Source organism: Callorhinus ursinus, unplaced genomic scaffold (assembly GCF_003265705.2).
Source record: "Callorhinus ursinus isolate GAN/ISIS: 27379988/994484 unplaced genomic scaffold, GSC_fseal_2.0 scaffold74, whole genome shotgun sequence".
Classification (NCBI taxonomy): domain Eukaryota; kingdom Metazoa; phylum Chordata; class Mammalia; order Carnivora; family Otariidae; genus Callorhinus; species Callorhinus ursinus.
Window position 1 is genome coordinate 3,339,564 of NW_027397136.1, and position 20,433 is coordinate 3,359,996.

Here is a 20,433-nt window from a genome sequence, read left to right on the forward strand (position 1 = left end):
GGGTGAGGCTGCGGGAGTCAAGGTTCAGGGGTCAGCACGGCCACACACTGAGGGGTCAGAGCCCCCCACGTGTCAAGGAGGCCACTTGGGCATGACTGTCAGACTCTGAATATGTGAAACCAAACCACTACTGGCCATGAACCCAAATCATAGACGATCAGGACCTAGGCTAGCAGAGGCTTTCAAGGTCATCTGGTCCTCATTTCAGGTGAGGAAAATGGGACCCCAGCCGGCCAAATGACTTCTCTCGGCTCACTTAGCAAATAGCGACAAGGCTAAGACTGGCACCCAAATGTCCAGATCCCCCACTGGGCTACTACCCTGTCTCCAACAGCTCCATCAAGATGCTCCCAGGGTGGTGGGTGCTGCACAAGAGGAGTCAGACTCACGCTCACTGACCGCTGGGAGCCAATAGCTGACCCAGAGCAGATGTCATGAACCCCGATGTGAGTCCAGTTGAGACACAGCCAACCAGACACAGAGGAAAGAGCTCAATGTATGAATGTGGCCAACAAAAGGTGGACAGCACCATTTTGTGGGAGTATTTATGTAACTGACTCCAGGAGGGGGACTGTGGTGGGTAGGGGGATGCTTTTCTTCCAGTTCTGTTTGGTGTGGCCCTTTAGTGCTTACTAAGCATATCACAGGAATTATCTCATCTGAGTCTTGTAATACGATTCTTGTGAGAGGGGCGCCTGGGTGGCTCAGTCGGTTAAGCGTCCAACTTTTTTTTTTTTTTAAAGATTTTATTTATTTGACAGAGAGAGACACAGCGAGAGAGGAAACACAAGCAGGGGGAGTGGGAGAGGGAGAAGCAGGCTTCCCCCGGAGCAGGAAACCTGACATGGGGCTCGATCCCAGGACCCTGGGACCATGACCTGAGCCAAAGGCAGACGCTTAACGACTGAGCCACCCAGGCGCCCCAAGCGTCCAACTCTTGATTTCAGCTCAGGTCATGGTCTCAGGGTCATGAGATCCAGCCCTGCATCGGGTTCCACGCTCAGCACGGAGTCTGCTTGAGGTTCTCTCCCTCTCTCCCTCTGCCCCTCCCCCACATAGGCATGCGTGTGCCCCCCCTCAAATAAATAAAATAAGTAATTAAAAGACTTGTGAGATAGGCCAGGTCTGACTACCCCTATTTTACAGATGGGGAAAGAGCAGTGCAGTTTAAAGTCACAGAGTGACTTGTTTTGAAGCCACGATCAGAACAGAGAGCCTCCCTGTCTCATGAGCCAGTGTTTTCTCATTCCGCCTACATTTTCCCCTGTGGGCACTTTTTGACACAAACTTTGAAGAGTCCCAGGGGCAGAGGCCTCAGCTGGGGATCTGTGCCTCTGGGTTTCTGCACAGACATTAAACCTCTGCTCATGTTATGTTTATGGGGACTTCTGCAGGTTTATCCCTCTGCCATCAAGGTCTCTCCTGTTTCCATGGCTGGCCAGCTGGCAGGCGGGAACAGGTCAGACTAGTTCAGTGCAGGGGGATGTCCTGGGGAAGCCAGATTCTGGGGCCAGCGAAGTGAGGTGAGGATATGGGCGGGAGGAAGAGAAAGAATGCTCCCAGACCTACACCCTGCATTTCTGGATGAGCTCAGGAGAGAGCTGTTTGCTCATCTGTTAATCCTGACTCAGGCACATCCTATTTAAGAGCCCCCACCCTTCCCAAGTCCAGGGAGCAGTTGGCTAGTGGTTGGGGAGCTCAGGTGCCTGGGTGATGAATGAGTCACATGGTGGGGTGGGGTGGGGAGGCTCTGCCTTGCTTCTGCCTCTGAATGATTGGGTTGTCTCTTCCTTTACTTTGCTCTTACAACTACAAGCCATCTACTTCTAGACAAAGTTGTGAGGAAATAATAATAAAAACACTACTTCCCCTATCCATGGGAGTTACAGTATGTCTCAGATGCAATTCTTTCTCATAGACTAGTTTTCAGCACCAGAAAAATTATTTGACTCTTGGAAGTCACATCAAAGTGAGACAACCCAAGGTCAGGGAACTATCCCTGGCATTTGCTGGAAAGTGATGAAGACTCTCTCCTTGACCAAATTTTAGACAGGCTCTTCTGAACCCTCCTTCTGAGCAGGCCTTGTCCTTGGGCCCTGTGCTTGGCTGGCCCAGCCCAGTGTTGAGGAATAATCCTATTAAGTCTTTTTAGTAGGAATCTCCACCATCTTTGATACCTGATCAATTCTTCATCTTCCCAGCCTTGATGTGTAAGTCCTCAACCTGCCTTTGCTTAAGAATACTGTTAGGCCAGTTTAGCAAGAATCCCCCTACCCAGATGTCTCCTCTGGGTAATTTTCCATCTCCTGGCCCCTCACTCTGCTTGCTGGCTATAAATCCCCAGCTGTCTTTGCTGTATTCCGAATTGAGTTCAGTTCTCTCCTGAGGTCTCTTTCCTCTATCATGATAGTACTGAATAAAATCTGCCTTTAATCACCTTTAACTAGTGTCTGGCTCTATTTCTCTGTATAAAAAGATAAGAGGTGGTTCTCTCAGTAAACAAGCACAAATCCACTGGTGGGGATTGGGCGGGCGGGGGGGGGGGCGGTGATATCAGTGAGGTTAAACCCAACCAGGCCCTGCACCTGGTCCCAGGTGTCGAGATGGCTTTGAGATACTTAAGAGACTGGGGTAGTCAACAGCCCAGCCTTTAGTAAGTTCAGGAGTAGGAAATTCCCTTTGCAGACTTCAGAGTAGAGGAGAAAGACAAGCAAGGCTTTAGAGTCAGACCTAATTGTCTAACTACCACTTATAAATGGTGACTGCTTAAGCAAGTATCTGACACACTGTAAGTATTCAGTAAGCACTCCTTCCTCAATGAGTTTGGGGTTCCAGACCTGGGAGTCAGATATGAGTTCAAGCCCCTTTACAATCTTGTAAACCGCAAACGGCCAATAGTTCTCTTACTCTCCTCTCTCTCTCTACTTACTGACTAGAGAAGTGGACTGTGATCCAGCAGGGACTCAGCGGAAGCAGAGCAATGGATGACAAACGCCTCTCGTCCATTCCTCCCCGTTGCCCATCCATCCCCCCTGTGAACATTCACTGAGTGCATATCAGGCATCAAGCAGTGTGCTGGGCATCTGGTAATTCCTCTTCCTGTTTCTTTGCCTCTGTATTAACCCTGCCAATGGATCCCCAGGCATTGCTCAGGCCCCTGGGGGAACCTGGAGCTAAAGAATGTGCTGATTCAACTATTGACACTTGTCACTTGCCCTCTGATAAGTGAACTCCTCCTGCTCCTGGCCAGACCTCTCCTCCCAGAGTGCCAGCTGCCAGGGCCTGTTTCTCCTGCAACAGGTGTCACATTTGTGCCAGGAGACAGACACCCCGATCTCAGGTGACAGATAAAGCACCACCATGGGCCTCACATTCTGCCCTCACAAAGCCGGGCTATCAAATTCACCATCAGCTGGAATTTTGCCAACATCTCTCTTCGGTGCAATGTGAACTCTTCAAAGGCCTGAAGATGATCATGTTGGCTCTTTGCTGAAAATATGGGATACATATATCCTTTGGTGCTTTTTTCAAAGACTCTCACGTACATTATTTCACTGGATCCTCACAACCTCCCCGTGGACTGTTGTCATCTCCATTTTAGAAATGAAAAAGCAGAAACAGACAAGTGAAGTCATCAGCCCAAGGTCACACAGTGAATAAGATAATCCACGTAAAGGACTTAGTACCTGGCACATAATCAGCAATAAACAGGTTGCAGTTTATGATTTTATTATTCATCACAATATGGCAGGTCTGAAACTTGCATTCCTTTTTCCTGACCTCTGGCCTGATTCCCTTGGCAGGGTGTCATGTGGTCAACAGGGATATTTACACCAGAAGGAAAGGAAGTCCCTCGTGGCTTGGGCATCTTTTGGATAGATTTTTTAAGGATAGCTGACACGCTTTGCTCATGGATTGGATAGGAGGAGAGGAATCAAGAATGATTTGAAGACTCTGACCTGGGCGTTTACTTAAGCAGGGGAGCCTAGGCTGGGGTGTCCCCGGGAGAGGTGGAGCTGAGAGTAATGTCAAGTAATGCAAGACGGGAAGAAGACTGACCCGGACCCCACTCCAGGGCAGTGGGAAGGTCGGGCTGAAGGAGGAGCCTAGGAGGGCTGGTCCCACCGGCTCCATCAGATGTAAGGGACCCAAAGATCCAGGGCGAATGCAGAGGATTTGCTTAGAAGTCCAGCATCTGTCCAGAGAAGAGGTGATGAATCCAAAGGACAAGAGTTTGCCAAGGGAATGCGACGTTGTGCCACCCAGGGCACGGTTCCACAAATGTCAGCAACCAGCACTGAGTCCTAGGACAAAAAAGCAAGACTGTGGCTCTGTGGCTCTGACCTTGGAGTGCCCTTTAGGGCCAGTCACATGTCCTCAGCCGAACAAAGCCCCTATGTCTAGAAGCCAGCAGGGCCTGGACCCCCCCTTCTCCTCCCCACCCCCCGCCCCCGCCAGAAATCTGTGGTGACACAGCCAGTCAGGGATGAAACCTGGGACCATCACCTGGGAGGAAGTCCCTGAGGCAAACACAAAGCTCCAGTGGCAGAGACAGAACTGTGTGGCTTAACCTTTCCTTCCCAGCCCGTGACACCATGATGCAAGAGAACTTATTATTCACGTAACCTTACCAGTTAACATTGATGTGTGAGGCATAGCGATATATATATATATATATACACACTCATATTAAATGAAATATAGAATATTTCAGGAAAACAAGGCTTAGAGGTTAAAAATCTTGCTGAAAGGGTGCCTGGGTGGCTCAGTCGTTAGGCGTCTGCCTTCGGCTCAGGTCATGATCCCAGGGTCCTGGGATCGAGTCCCGCATCGGGCTCCCTGCTCAGCGGGAAGCCTGCTTCTCCCTCTCCCACTCCCCCTGCTTGTGTTCCTGCTCTCGCTGTCTCTCTCTGTCAAATAAATAAATAAAATCTTTAAAAAAAAGAAAATCTTGCTGAAAGTCAGAGGTCGTAAGTGAAAGAGGACCAAAGCCTGTGTCCGTAATTCTACTAGTCTCTACTGAATCCACTTGAGAGGTTCTGTCCACCTCTACCATCATCATCATAATCACCTGGTGTCAGGCACTCATTTAGTCACCAAACTATCTGCTCCCTTCTTACTTCCGCCTCACCACCCACACCTGCCAACCCCCCAACCCCCGACTCTTTCTTTACTCTTTTCTAACTTGGCCACAAACACCTCTCCATATAAGCCAAAGAAAAGCAAGAGGGAGTGTGGAGACCCAAGTATCCCAAAACAGCTGAAAATTGGACATGAAAGCATCTTCATACAGGCCTGCTCCCCTCTTCCTAGTTTCTGAGCCTCTTCCTTCCCAACATGAAGGTAAACAATCCAGCATTGTGTCTGCCAGCAGGGGTTGGCCCAGAGGAAGATTAGAAGTGGTTTGCTCAGTCTGCTCACTCTCCCTCACAGCACAGGTGTGTAATGCGGGTAACGAGGACCAGGAGAGAGGTGGGGTCCAGGTGTCTCCCCAGCTCCTTCTTGACGAGCTTCTTCCCCCACTGCCCCCACCCCCACCCCAGAGCTGCTGCTGCTTAGAGCCAAGCTCAGGAACCAGAACAGCCCCCTGCTCCCCAGCTCCCTGCCAAGCTAGCACCTGAGCTGCTATAATGGTTTTGGCTGCCAGCCAGCTGAGACTTGCCAGCAAGACGCAAGGGACTGTCCCTACTGCCCTGTTGGGTCCCACCTAAAGGGGGCCCAAAAGAAGGCACCAGAGCTGTGCCAAGTATGTGCTTGTACATTTCAGCTCTGCTTTCAGTACTTCCTGTTCACTCAAACATCCAGACTCAAGCATAAAACTTTAAGGGGGTAGATGCCCTTCCTACGGTGCTGCCGCCGCTCCGGGAACATAGGGTCTGTCGGCACGCAGCCTAGCTTGTAACTTTCCATTCCCCGAGCCGTGGATTTATCGGTAGAGGCCCCAGAAGGTTTGCCAGGTCCCAAGGCACCTCTAGGATATCGTCATCATCATTATTATAAAACAAAAACAAAAACAAAAACCCCGACAACATGGAAGGCCCCATTTGCTAGTCGGTATCGACAGGACAATTAGAGCCACAAACACAGTTCTGTCCAAGGGGAATCCTGACTGAGCACCCTTGATGCAATTCATAGGATGGGTTCAGGAAAATCTACAGGTAACAGGGTCCAGGACTTCTAAGACTGAGCCAAGCCAACTGAAGAGGTGTTTTCATCCTCTGGTGGACTTGACAAGGACCACTTATTAGGTAGTTTTAAGGTCCCTCAGATCATGATGGAAGCCACTAGGCTTGTCGTTTCCAGTCTTCTTTCTGGACTGGGACACAGACAAGCTTCTGAACATGGAGGAAAATGGGGGACAATCCTTTCCCTCCCTGGCATCTTTCAAAGAGGATGTTCAGTGGTGCTTAAGAGTAAGCAATTAGCAGGTTGGGAAAGAGTGAATAAATGAATCAGTGAACCAACAAATCAGCAGGCATGTATTGAGCACTTGCTGTATACTCAGAACTCTGCTAATTGCTGCAATAGATAGAAAGGTACAAACTGAGGGGTGCCTGGCTGGCTCAGTGGGCGGAACATGCGACTCTTGAGCTCGGGGTTGTGAGTTCGAGCCCCTGATGGGTGTTGAGATTACTTAAAAATAAATCATTAAAAAAAAGAAGAAGAAAAAAAAAAAAGACATGAGAACCAACATGTCTGTGGACTTGTGTGTGTGTTCTGGCACTCACACCTGTGTGCACATGCAGGGCATGTACAAGCCAGTTCTGCTTTATGCAAACAGACCCACATTAGACAGCTAGGCTATGTTGCTTGATGATTTTCCAGACTTGCAGGAACCTCAGGCAAGATGCTGTGTAAACCATTCTGGGATAGGGGAACTGGTCTTCAGGGTCCCAAAGAGTTCAGGAGAAGCAGCACAGGAACAGGAAAACTCTGGTTCTATAAAATGGCAATGGAGTCATTTCAGCAGAAATATCCCCAGGACGCACCTGAAGGTTGACACTGCCTACTTCTGGAAGCCCTGACAGGTTGGAGCCATAGTGGAACAATAGCCCAGGAGCTAGTCAAAAGGCAGTGCTCTTTCTTCTACTTCTTTTCAGGTGGGAGGAGGGAGCAGTAGAGGCCCAAGATCCCAGAACTCTTTCCCAACTAGGTGGAGGTGGCCCCACCCCCCCCCCTTGAGGGAGAGGAGTGGTTTCCATAGTTAGAGGTCTTGGAGGACCTTCAGGCACACAGAAGGTGTTCTAGAAAGAAAGAGCTGGAACCAGAAGGAAAAAAACAAAGCCTGGAAAAAAACACCGGGAGGGGAGAAGAGCTTTGAAAAAGAGAAGAGCGAGTGCCACCCAGCCAACTAATGAGACAAGAGGGGAGATGTGGGAATATTTGATAATAACTATGTTAACTATGAAGATTGTGAGGTTACTACAGTGAAATGCCAAAAGAGACCTAGGAGGGGAACAGCACTGTTGACAAAGCCCTCCTCCATGCATTAACCCACTCAACCCACTAAACAGGTTAGTACCAAGTGCATTTAACAGAGAAAAACCACAACAGCTAAGATCTGTGCACTCGTTCAGGCCAGTCAGCGGGCTAAGCATTCACTCATTAGATCCTTCCAGGTAGATATTAATATTATTCCCATTTTACACATGAGAAAATTGAGGCCATGGGCAGTGAGGAGGGTACATATCTGCCCAAACCTCACAGACTCTAGACGAGAGAGCTATTTTCAAACCCAAGCACTTGACTCATTAAAAAAAATTGTAACAACTATCTTACACACACCCTTTTGTTTGCTGAGTAAAAAAACAATGGGATCCAAATGAAGCAGGAAGAGAGAGGAGCCGGGAGGCCAAGAAAGTTTTCTAGGGCCACACAGGGACTGGGTTTGGCAACAGAAGTCAGGGGCCACACCTTCCACCCCCCTCTCCACCTGATGTCTCCTCTTAGAACAACACACTTTTTTTTAAGCATCTTGTTGAGCCCCCATCTCTTTTCTGCACCAGGCCTGAAAACCAATCAGATGCATTATCTGATCTGACGGGCTGCCAACTGCTGGATTTGGGAGGGCTGATGAAGGTGACTTGTCAACACCAAGCTGGGGTTGTTATGACCTGTTTGGGGGAAGGAGAGGTGATAATGGGACAGGGAAGGCATGGATGACAAAAGAGAGGAATTCGGGGACTCTACTTTCCTCCTTTCCACAAAACATCCTTGTAACGCAACCTCACAGGTTGGACCAGCTGATGGTAGAGGCCTGGGTTCTGTGTTTGCCCCCATCCCTGCATCACCATCCCACCACAACCAACCCAGCCCATGTTTTGTATCAGAGCTCTTTCACACTCTTGGTCTCATTTTTACTTTTACCCCCATCCTGGGAGGCATTTCTGTGTGGCCGAGGGGACACAGAGACCCACAGGTAGGTTAACAGATTTGTTTAATGTCTAACAGAAGCCAGTGCTAAGGCCAGGCTGGAGCCTAGGCCTTTGATTCTTGGCTCAGGGCTGCACATCATGGCACGGTGCAGATCTGCAGCTGCTGGAGTTCAGTGGCACTCTTGATGGAGTCCACGCGAGGAAAGGGCTGGAAATTAGCACTGTGTTGGCGGGAGCTAGGTCTTGTTCATTATTGTACTCCCACTGTATAAATCAGCTGAAATTAGCAGTTTTAACACATCCCTGCTTCAGAGAGGGGTTAAACTACCTGGGCCTGATTTTATATTCCCATTGTCGAGATCAGGCACTTCATGCATACAGAATGACTGACTGACTGACTGACTGACGGACTGAATGATAAGGAGGGTGACAGGAGGGGCCTGGTATATTTAACATCGTAGAACTATTTAGGGGTCTTCTGGCTACAACTCTGGGCTAGAGCCTGAATGAACTGACACACACCGGCCCCGATGTTCCAAGAAGTTAACCCGCTGAAGGCTTTCTCAATACCTGTGGGCACTCACAATGGCATAACCCAGAGCTATCTCTAAGAAAGCTCTCTTAGGGCCCTCTCTCTTTTCAAAACTTTAATTTCCAAATCTGTGTGTGTGTGTGTGTGTGTGTGTGTGTGTGTGTGTGTGGTAAAATATAATTAACACAAAATTTACCATCATAACCATGTTTAAGTGTTTCATGGCATTAAGTACATTCATGTTGCTATAAAACCACCACCACCACCGTCTCCAGAATTTTTTATCTTCCCAGACTGAAACTCTGTCCCCATTCAACACTAACTCCCCATTCCTCTCTGCCCCAGGTCTCTGGCAACCACCATTCTACTTTCTGGCTCTATGAATTTGACTATGCTAGATACCTCATACAAGCGGAATCATGTAATATTTGGCTTTTTGTGTCTGGCTTACTTAGCATCACGTTTTCCAGGTTCATCCATGTTATAGCATGTGTCAGAATTTCCTTCCTTTTTAAGGCTGAACCATAGTCCACTGAATGAATAGGACCACATTTTGTTTCTCCATCCATCCGTCAGTGGACATTTGGGTTGTTTCCACCTTTTGGCTAATACAACCACTATGAACATGGATGTACACGTACCTGCGTGAGGCCCTGCTTTCCTTTCTTTCATAGGGCACTCTCTTTGAAACAGCTAAAAACTTTGTTCATTCTTACAGAGATAGGCCAAGGGGTCCAGGCTGCTGTCCTCAGAGTAGAGACATGGTGGCAAACTTCTTGTTCAATGGAGAATACAAGAAGTCTGGGGACAGTGAGTGGAAGGAGGAGGAGGGGTGGGTGGGTGGGATCAGGTTGGAGCAATCCCAGCCAACAAGTTAGGAGGAAAAGCAGAACTTCTGAGTGGGCCCAAGGTAGGGGTTTTCCTAGGAACTGTCTGAGTACACTAGCCTATGGAGAAATTAGCAGCTTTACACATCCTGGCTTCAGAGAGAGGTTAAGTTTCCTGGGCCCCTAGAAACTCCAGCTCGGTGCTGATGCTAGTCCTCAGTGAGATAGGTGCAGAAACTTTGAGCAAGCATTTAGAAGCTGTTTGAACATCAACATGGGACAGTGGAGTCATCTCACTGAACATGGTATAGAGATCATTTTTGGATGTTCTGAAGGCTGCATCCTGGCAAAATGTAGTATGACCACATCAGTCAGTGACAGACTGGGAACTAAAACCAAAAACTGGAAAAAACTGGTCCTTCACTACAGTTTGTTCCAGTTAGCATCACAGACCTGCCTGTCTTACTTCCTTCCCTCTCTTTCTTCCTAACTTAGGCCAGAGGTCTGGAAAAGACTGGAGAGTAGCTCACAGAGCCAGAGAGAATGACACAAGCAGGCCCCAGAAAGGCCAAGAACCAGGGTAGGACCTGGAATCTCAGCAGCCGGCCCAAGACTGCTCCAAACACCTTCTGTGTGTCTCTGCTCAGAATTCAAATTCCCAGGAAAGAGAATCTGAGTGGTTTTAGCTTAGGTCCGGTGTCCCCGCGGTGGTGGATGGGTGGGGCATGTTGTGCGGAGTAAAGGTGAGACCCCTGCGGCTCTGTTAGAAGAACAGGTGGAGGGAGGGGGCAGCCATAGCATGGGGATTTTCTGAATCTTCCATGTGAAAATAGCTTAACTCTCAACAATTGACTTTTATTCCCCTTTTAAATTATTTATTTAAAGTAGGCTCCACACCCAACTTAGGGCTTGAACTCATGACCCTAAGGTCAAAGGGTCACATGCTCTGCAGACTGAGCGAGCCAGGCGCCCCTGACTGTTACTCCTAAGACAAAAGTGGAATTTCGGGCGCCTGGGTGGCTCAGTCAGTTAAGCGTCTGCCTTCGGCTCAGGTCATGATCTCAGGGTCCTGGGATCGAGCCCCACATCAGGCTCCCTACTCAGTGGGGAGTCTTCTCTCTCTCTTCCTCTGCTGCTCCCCCCCCAACTTGTGCGCTCTCTCTCTCTCTCTCTGAAATAAATAAATAAAATCTTTAAAAATAAAAGTGGAATTTGTCAGAGAGTCATTATATTTTTAAAGTAGGGGCACATAAAATGCAGAGATAGCTGAAAGTACAAGAGACACACACATGGAGTTAGTTCTGCAATACTTAAGAGACATTACAGAATATGTAAAAGATGGGAGAGTTGATTGTTTAGAATATCCTCAGGAAAAGTTCCAGACTCATACCGAGAGACAATGTTCAAAACACATTTCTTAGAAAGAGAGGTAAAATAATCAATTTGTTGGAGACTTTGAAAGTGATACTCCATCGAATTCATTTTAACCACAGTTTTAAAAAAGAGAAAGAGAAAGAGAATTAAGAGTTGTTGTCGTGTGGGGGAGCTTAGACATCACCACTTCTGGAGCCTAAACAGTCTCCAACAGAAGAGCACAGCACCAAAGGCTTGAAGACTGGGGACCTGCCTGAGGTGGCAAAGCAAGTTAGAGGCAGAACCAGGACTGGAATCCAGGTCTCCTCTCTTCTGGATCAGGAGTCTTCCGTTCAGACCACAGAACTACTGTTAATGCGTGACGTTGTTCCCAGGTTGTGAGCCTGCTGAACAGACACACAGCGGTATCGGAGTGCTGATGGAGCACTTTGTCGTTCGGAATCCGAGGACTGAGCACAGCCGTTCTTGTGGAAACGGGGAGGTGCTCTAAAGAGACAACCTGTGGAACAAGTTTCTCTGAGTTTCTGAGAGCCTGCTAGTTTGGGTCCAGACCATTCTAAATCCAGAATCTATGACTGTTTTGTTTTTTTTTTTTAAAGATTTTGTTTATTTATTTGACAGAGAGAGACACAGCGAGAGCAGGAACACAAGCAGGGGGAGTGGGAGAGGGAGAGGCAGGCTTCCCACCAAGCAGGCAGCCCGATGCGGGGCTCGATCCCAGGACCCTGGGATCATGACCTGAGCCGAAGGCAGACGCTTAACGACTGAGCCGCCCAGATGCTCCCAGAATCTATGACTGTTTTATAAAGGAAGGCTTTTGAGTTTTTCCGAAACAAAGGCTGTATCACGCTTCGCTTTGACCCTCCTGTAGGCACACATTTAAATATGGAAGATGTTCAATAAATGATTAATGGATTTCACTGAAATACCTTTATTGTTTTTATTATATTTTGTTCTCTATAATTATTTTTTTAAGTATTTATTTGAGAGAGAGAGAGCACGAGCAAGGGAGGGGCAGAGGGAGAAGGACAAGCAGACCCCCCCCCAACTGAGCAGGGAACCCAATGTGGGACTCGATCCCAGGACCCTGGGATCATGACCTGAGCCGAAGGCAGACGCTTAACCAACTGAGCCACCCAGGTGCGCCTGTTCTCTAATTATTAAAAAATACTTAACCTATAACTATAAGCACCTTAAATACTACTTTGCCATGCTATCTATTAACACTCTACATGGAAGGAAAAAATGCTCTTTTCTCTGGGTTAACACCTACTTTTAAAATAAATGGACAAATATATTTGGGAATAGGAAAAAATTTAGACTCAATTAGTAAAAGGCTGAGTAGGGGCACCTAGGCGGCTCAGTTGGTTAAGTGACTGCCTTCAGCTCAGGTCATGATCCCGGAGTCCTGAGATTGAGTCCCACGGCGGGCTCCCGGCTCAGCAGGGAGCCTACTTCTTCCTCTGACCCTCTCCCCTCTCATGCTGTTTCTCTCGTGCGCATAAATAAATAAATGAATAAAATCTTTAAAAAAAAAAGAAAGAAAGAAAAGAAAAAGGCTGAGTAGAAGCACCAATAGCTCACTTGATATTATTTGTCTTCTACCTTCACAAATAAGAATCTGCTACCTGGACTGCAGTGTCATTATTATAATATCTACTTTAGTTTAGACACTATTGGTCATAATATGATCATTCCATCAATATGATCATATGATCATTCCATCAATACCATACAATTTCTACCAGTCTACTCTTATCTTCACAAGTGCAATAAAACATTGACTCTTAGGATGGATGATTAAACTACTTAGTATATGATTTTTATATCCCATACAATCAAAGCACCAGCTCTATGTCTACAGGGAAAAGTACAATAAGTAGAAAAATGAGTATTTGATTAAATCAACTGGTTATCTGATGTGTCAGTGACCATATTTTCTGAACCCCAAATCAGGATCTGTGGTGTAACCAAGGCAACAGAATGTTTGAAACAGTTAATCTTTCCTGGAAACTCAAGCCAAACAGTCACATTGTTTATTTGACACTAAATTATCAGTTTTACAGACTTCTATTGTCCTTAGCCTCCCCAAATTTGCTAAATTCACTAGCGAAATGGCCAACCATGACTGATCCATACAACTCTATCGAGCCCATTTATAGCCAGATTAACAAGAGGACTGCCTAAAGATGCACAAACGCTCGAGAGGATTAAAAGGTCATTCTGAGGCCCTCCATCTCCCACCTTGCCTGCCCTTGACCCCCCCCACCCCCCAACAAGTTCTTCCAGGACTCCCATTCCCTGAGCCAGCAGGCCAATCTACACCATGCCTGGATACACGTGACTGGTGGCCCAAACCATACACATTAGTGGAGAGAGCACAGAATCACGGCTAAGCCAAATATATTTTGAAATCCCCCCACATAGAGGACATATGGAGATGGGGGGAAAGCCAAAAATATGAAAGTGACCAACTTGGCAAATCAAAGAAAACTTTCAACATGATCACGAGCACTACTGGAAGTTTAGTGAGTGGCTCAACTCACCCACTCTTTGCCTAGTAGACTTTGCTAAGAAGCCAGTCACTCAACCTGAATTTGTGTGCCTGATCTGGCTCAAAGAACCTCAGTGAAACAACCAATCAACAGGGTCTGGTGGTAATCAAAGAGGAACTCAAGGAGAGCTAAAGAGATGAGCTGATAAAAACTGCTCAGAAATCGGGCGGACTACTCTGATCCTTTACCAAAAAAGGAAAAAGTAACAGACAGAGCGCTTTGGAGAAGCCGATGCTACAAGAAAGCTCCGAAGATTAAAAAAGCAAGTGGAAGACTTACTACCCCTGAGCCCCGTGCCGCTAACAGTTTAATATTTCCCACATTTCCCATGGGGAAACGTGTGACTGTGTGATTCTCATTTTACCTGTGTGATACCCAAATGGTTTGGGGAACATTCTTTTACTTGAGTACTTGTGAAGACAAGTGAGGCTCAGAGAACTTAGATTATTTTTTGGCTTCCTGAGCGTAAACTTTGATATTTAATGACCTGTGATAGTAGTCGGTATCCTGGTAATACACAAAACCCTTGGGAATCTATTAACTGTTTAGCATTCCTGGGTCTTAAGGGAATATGCTTCCCATCTTTCAAAGAGCCTGTTGTAGGCCGTTTGTGGAGTAAGATGCAAATATTCCCTTGAGCGGGTGGAGGCAGCGAGCTAGGTTTGCCCGGAGCTCACCAGCGGACAAAACAGATCCAGATTTCTCACAAAGCCGGCACAGTCCGCTATTGGTTTTGAACTGGCTTCTTGGATCTGTTTACTAAAGTTATAATGGTTGCACTAAATGGCTCGTAGTGGGAAGGAAGCTTTAAAAAGAGAGACCTGGGGACGGAAAGAGGCAGCTGCACGAGCAGTCCGTTAACTAGGTTTACTGAGCATCTAGGATGGAGATGGTGCTGCCTGGCCTGGCTCTGGACGGGCGGCTGACCACGTACGCGTTAAAGAACTGTGTTCGGAGTCAGAAAGATCTAGAAATGAATCCTGGCCCTGCCCCCTTCTATCTGTGTCACCTTTGGCAAGTCCCTTCACCTCTGAGAGCTTCAGCTGTCTCATCTCCCTGCTCCCCCGCCATTCGGTTAGAAAGATTAATTCAGTCCATGAATGAATTAGGCAGCTCCTTGACTGTGGTACTAGCTACTTAATGATTAACCAAACCACTGACACTGTGGGGGAATTTTACATGGGTTAATCTCCAAGAGGCAATAACCCTGTAAGGTAAGTACTATTTCCCCCATTCTCCTCATAATAAAACTGATGTTTAATGAGTTTACATGATTTGCTCAAGATCCTGTAAATAGCTGAACTGGGATTCAGACTGGTTCTATTTGGTTCGAAAGTCCACAGTCTTTCCACTGCTGCCCAGTTAATCCTCACTGCCACCCTGCACAAACCAGTATTCTGGAGGCCCATTTACGGTAAGGAAATGGAGCCAAATGAACCCACCCAGGTCAGGAGTGAGAAGTCACTGCCGACAGCTCTGCCATCTCTGCTAATGTACCCCTGAGCTGGATTTTCACACCCAGGTCTGTATCCCCCCACCACCGCCCTGTGCTTTTTTCCATGACATAACTGCTCTACACATGCAGGACGGGTTTGGTTAACATGACATGGTGCACAATGAATCACCAAATAAGGCTCCCATAATGTCAAGAGGAGGACCTGGCGGTCAGGGAAGACTTCATGAAAAAGCAGGTCCAGAGTGTGTTTTGGGAAGTAGGTGGAGTTGCTGGGTCTGGGAATGGAAGTCCGTCACTGACCCTAAGGAGACCTGGACTTTACAGGGCAATCTGGATTGTTTCCATTTGCCCTCTCCAAGCCCCACCCAGTTCCCTGACTGGAACGCAGAAGGTTTTTTCTGAAATAAAAGTAGCATATGAACACCATATTCCCCCAAGATCACAGTACAGACGTTTACGGAGCAGAGAGTGACCATCCCCTGTACTCCCCACTCTCCTCCCTAGGGGCCACCCCTCAGTCCTTTTGCTAGATGCTCCTCATTTGCCTATCTTTACCCAACGTATAACTTACCTCGGGGCTTAGTCTGTGGACTACTTCTTTTTCCAATCTACACTCTGACCCTTGGAATCTCTTCTGATCTTTTTGAATACCATCAGTCTGTCATGCCTTCCCTAGTTTTAGCCCTGACCCTCCCTGAACTCCACATTTATATATCTCATTTACTTACTCACTTCCCCACCTGGAGATCTGAGAGATATTTCAAACTTAACAGGTCTTGACTTTTCCTGCCAAACCTGCTCCTGCCCATCCTCCCCATCTTCCCCATTTTTGTGAATGGCGACTCCGGCCTTCCAACTGCCCAGGTTGGAAATCTGTGAACCATTCTCGATTCCTCTCCCCATATCCCAATTCATCAGCAAGTCCTGTCAGCTGTACCTCAAAAACTATCCCAAATCTGCCTACTCCTGACCCCTCGACTTCTACCACCCCCATCATACCCATTCTCCTCTAGTCTCTGAACGCACACCCTCATACCCTACAGTCTAGAACAGGAGTGACTGCACTAAAATGTAAGTCAGGCCATGTCAATTCCCTGCTCAAAATCCTGCAAATGCCTTCCCAACGCACTCAAATAATAATCCAAGTTCCTCTGGATCACCTAGGAGTAAAGTTTGCTGGGGACGGCAGTGTTATTAACAGCCAGGACTCACTTTTCCTATCAAAAGTGTACCAGTTTGGACAACAAATGATACAGTCACCCAGCTAAGGAGGCCCTACAGATTAGATAAATACTTGCCCTGGTCTCATCTCCTATTCTCTTTATCATCATTCCACTCCAGCTGTGCATTGCTGTTTGTCCCACACACCAGGTATGCTGGACCTCAGGGTCTTTGCACTTCCTCTACCTGAAACACACTCCCCTCGGGTATTTACATGGCACCCTTGCTCTCTTCACTCCAGTCTCTGCTCAAACATCAGAGGCCTTCCTGATCATTCCACCTATACAACAGACGCTATCTACCCCCAGCCCATCTTTCTCCCTTACCCTGCATTATCTTTCTTAATGTCTTATCTTTCAACTACCACTTGACATATTATGCCTGCATATGTATAAAGTTTATCTTCTCCCTACATGTATTTTGTTCATTATGGCTAGCACAAGTAGACACTTAGAGAATGACTATGTCACTGTTAATAGTGTCCATACTTTCACACGAGGGTTAAAAGCAAGAACTCTACAGGCAGACGCGATGGTACCTAGCTATGAATGTAAACTTAACCTCTAAACTTTGGTTTCCTCCTCTAAAACAGTGATACTAGTAGGATTTACCTTGCTGGGGTTATTATGAAAAATCAAATGAGAGTAGCATATAGTAAGTGCTCAATAAATATTGGAGAGAGGGCGCCTGGGTGGCTCAGTCGTTAAGCGTCTGCCTTCCGCTCAGGTCATGATCCCAGGGTCCTGGGATCGAGCCCCACATTGGGCTCCCTGCTCTGCGGGAAGCCTGCTTCTCCCTCTCCCACTCCCCCTGCTTGTGTTCCTGCTCTCACTGTCTCTCTTTGTCAAATAAATAAATAAAATCTTAAAAAATAAAAATAAATCTAAAAAAAAAAATACTGGAGAGAATACTAACAGTTAATATATTTACACTGACTATGTGCCAGGCAGTATGCTAAGCATTTTACAAATATTGTCTCACTTAATTCTCATAAAAACCCTTTGAGATAGGTACTATTATTACTTCCCTTTTATAGATGAGGAAATTGAAATTCAGAGAGGTTAAGTAACTTCCCAAGGCCACACAGCTGGCAAGTGGCAGAGCCAGGATCAGAACCCAAGGTCTCTGGTTCCAGTGTCTGTTCTCATCCACCATTCTGCTTTGATTACAAACTCTTTCTATTGCAGAGTTCCTCGTTTCCTAAAAATTCCAAGTGTTCACCACAACAAGCAAACTCTAGGGACATATTTTTTTTTTTTAAGATTTTATTTATTTATTTGAGAGAGAGAGAGAATGAGAGAGAGAGAGTACGAGAGGGAAGAGGGTCAGAGGGAGAAGCAGACTCCCCGCTGAGCAGGGAGCCCGATGCGGGACTCGATCCCGGGACTCCAGGATCATGACCTGAGCCGAAGGCAGTCGCTTAACCAACTGAGCCACCCAGGCGCCCGGGACATATTTTTTTTTTTTAAAGATTTATTTATTTATTTATTTGAGAGAGAGAGAGAGAATGAGAGATAGAGAGCATGAGAGGGAAGAGGGTCAGAGGGAGAAGCAGACTCCCTGCTGAGCAGGGAGCCCGATGTGGAACTCAATCCCGGGACTCCAGGATCATGACCTGAGCCGAAGGCAGTCGCTTAACCAACTGAGCCACCCAGGTGCCCGGGACATATTTTTTTAAAAAGTATCTCATCTCCTCTATCCCTCCCCACCATAACTAATGTTAATAGTTAAGTAAACATCCATACCTTTCTACTTGCTCACACACTAATAGAATTTATTGTTTTTTTTTTTGTTTTAGAAAATAGGTTCATATTGCATACATATTACTCTGCAACTTCTTTTCTTACTCGCAATCACAGACATTTCTCTGGGTCAAAACATAATTTTTTTTTTTTTTTTTGACAGAGAGAGAGACAGCTAGAGGGAACACAAGCAGGGGGAGTGGGAGAGGGAGAAGCAGGCTCCTGGCTGAGCAGGAGTCCAATGCGGGGCTCGATCCTAGGACCCTGGGATCATGACCTGAGCCGAAGGCAGACGCTTAATGACTGAGCCACCCAAAAATATTCCATAGTATGGTTTTAGCACAATTTCGAAAACTAGTTTCCCACTGATAGACATCCAATTGTGTCCAAACAATGCTTCAAGCACGTATGGGTGCTATGGTTTCTACAGGTCAAGTTCCAAATTGAGATTGGGAGGCAAACTGCATTTTTAAAATGTCAATAATTGAATATTACTTTTTTTTTAAGATTTATGTATTTATTTGAGAGAGAGAGAGAGCACAAGCAGGAGGGGCAGAGGGAGAAGGAGAGTGAATCTCAAGCAGAGATTGAGACACGGGATCTCATGACCCTGAGATCATGACCTGAGCCAAAATCAAGAGTCGGATGCTTAACCAACTGAGCCACCCAGGCGCCCCTGAATATTACTTTCTAAAAAGGTCTGAAAACAATTCACATTGTCACTAGCGTTATTTACCAGTTTCCAGGCAACTTCATCAGCACCACATATTAATCTTAAAAATTTTTGCCAATCTGATGGGAGTGTACATTTTTTTTAAAGATTTTATTTATTTATTCATGAGAGAGAGAGAGAGAGAGAGAGGCAGAGGGAGAAGCAGGCTCCCAAGGAGCAGGGAGCCCGATGCGGGACTCGATCCCAGGACCCTGGGATCATGACCTGAGCCGAAGGCAGACGCCTAACGACTGAGCCACCCAGGCGCCCGGGAGTGTACATTTTTAAAACATAGATGGGCTTATACTATACATCCTATCCTGCAACTTGCTTTCTTCCCCTCAACAATAGTATCATGGACGTCTCTTCAATAGCTTAAAAATGTTGCTGTTTATATCATACAATTCACCTCTGTGACCTGGAGCACATTTCTTTCTCACCTGGAACAGCTGATCTATGATTGAAATGGGGATGACAATGTTGACCTTCCTGCATTGACCAGAGAAGGTAGAAATTATTTCAGAACAAGTACAGAAGCACTCCATACCCACTAGGATAGCTATCATCAAGACAGACCGTAACAAGAGGCGAGGAGGGCAAGGATATGGAAGAAACTGGGACCCTCATATAGTGCTGCTGGGGATGTAAAATCGTGTGACCTCTGTGGAAAATGGTCAGGCAGTTCCTCAAAACATTCAACATAGAGTTATCATATTTCTACTCCTTGGTATATGCCCAAGGGAAAGGAAAACATCATAGCAGCATTATTTATAATAGCCCAAAAGTGGAAACAACCCCACCATCCATCAGTTGACGAACAGATAAACAAAACGTAGTATACTCATACTATGGAATATTATTCAGCAATTTAAAAAAACTGAAGTACCAATATCTGGATGAGCCTAGAAAACATTGTGCTAAGTAAAAGAAGCCAGACACAACCTATCACATATTGTGTGATCCCATTTTTATGAAATGTTCGCAATAGGCAAATCCAGAGAGATAGAAAGCAGAGTAGAGGTTGCCGGTGAGGGAAACAGGGAGTGACTGTTAAATGGGTACCGGTTTCCTTTTGGGAATAAGAGTGTTCTAGAATTAGAGGGTGATGATGGTTGCATCATCCTTGTGAATATACTAAAACCACCGAGTTTTATACTTAAATGAACAAATAACACTCCCGCGGCCTTTACTTCTCTTTCCACCTCAACATCTGGGTCTCTCTATTCTCCCTTCCACCCCCCACCCCAGCATCTCCACCCCCAGTTTAATTATCTTGATCCCTAGAGAGCAGGCAACAGGTTTCTTTTCAAAGCTGCCTAGGTAGTGTTTGTGCACTGCCCCTCCCTCACAGACCCAAACCCCTCCTCTTTGTACCCAGATCATTTACTTATTAAACCAATTAGATTAGATGACTCCCGTTGCACCCTTGGACCTGAGGCGGGATAAACAGCTCACAAGAGTCTGACTTGCACTTGAAAGGGCCTGCTTCCTTCTCCTTACCCTTCCCAACCCCTACCCACCGGCCCCCACCTAAGTTGTTCCCCAGCTTGAAGAAACCTGAGGATCAGGGGGCTGCTGCTACCCCTACCCAGTGTGCTCTCTCACCCCCAAGGAAGGCCGCCACACCAACCCCTCAAAG

The 20,433-nt window shown here is 46.7% G+C and overlaps 1 protein-coding gene across 2 annotated transcripts in view; it reads right to left on the bottom strand.

Annotated features, from left to right (window-relative positions):
* Positions 1-20,433, bottom strand: part of B4GALNT3 (beta-1,4-N-acetyl-galactosaminyltransferase 3) — a 94,884-nt gene that overhangs the window by 23,631 nt on the left and 50,820 nt on the right. The window lies entirely within an intron of this gene.